Below are 1,070 nucleotides of genomic sequence, written 5' to 3' on the forward strand. Positions count from 1 at the left end.
TGTTTCTTCTATATAAATGCTATCTCTATAGCCTGACTATACACTCCATGAAACTTTACCCCATTGCTACACATTTTCCAAAAGGTCCATAAATATATCCTCATGGACATAATAACTGTACCCCTTTAATCCTTTTTATTTCTTCATTAAGTAGAAAACACAATCATTCTTTTCACTCAACCAGTAATGGAGCTGTTTTCTATCGGCCTGCAGGTCTCCAAATATCCCTACTGTCCTGAAACACTTTTTGTGTGTGCACTTTCCGCTTGTTCCTCCATTTCACCAGAGCTTGTTCCATGGCTGTTCCAGCCAGCATCCACAACAGTCTTTGTTATTCACCACCTGTGACACTTGAAGGCAGCCAACTGGCTAGACTATCAAGAGACTGGAAGCTGATTTGATTGTGGGACTCCAGAAAAACTGTTTAGAACTCACCTAAGCTGTTGCACCCTGTAAATTTGCTCCTTCCTCCTCCATGGAAAACAAACAAGACACCTAGAAGAAGAAAAACCATCAGCGTCTGTGAGAACAAAGGCCACACATATCAGAAACAGAGCCAATTCATTTAGAAAAACAGAACTGAGCTCTCAAAGCAGCCTTGGACTGCCTACTCCAACATTTCTTGCCATTACAATAACTATTCTCATTGTTGAAGCCATGAGCTTTGTCAGTGCAAATGTTTTTACCAGGCTTCTAGGTGTCGCTCCCAGCATTTCTTTATTGACATTTTCTCAAATCCTTGTATTCCAACTCTTTTATCTTTATTTAGGGTTATTTTGTTTTTTCTTGTATATTGTCTATTCATTTATAATCCCTTGGTGCAAAGTGACTATGACCCAGAGTATTCTTTTAGGAGTCCTAGAATGGAGCTTCAGTACAGTAGGGGTAACATGATAGTAATTCTAAATTGAGTTGAACTGGACTTAGTTCTTCCTGTCAGTTAAAGGACAAAGCCATCTGCAAGGGGCTGGTGTTTTTCTGCTCTTTCTGAGCAATGCTTTTCACTTTCTACAACTCTGAGTTGAAGTTCTGCCACACACACACACACACACACACACACACACACACAC

This window comes from Nannospalax galili, unplaced genomic scaffold, assembly GCF_000622305.1.
Source record: "Nannospalax galili isolate Female #2095 unplaced genomic scaffold, S.galili_v1.0 scaffold189, whole genome shotgun sequence".
NCBI classification, from domain to species: domain Eukaryota; kingdom Metazoa; phylum Chordata; class Mammalia; order Rodentia; family Spalacidae; genus Nannospalax; species Nannospalax galili.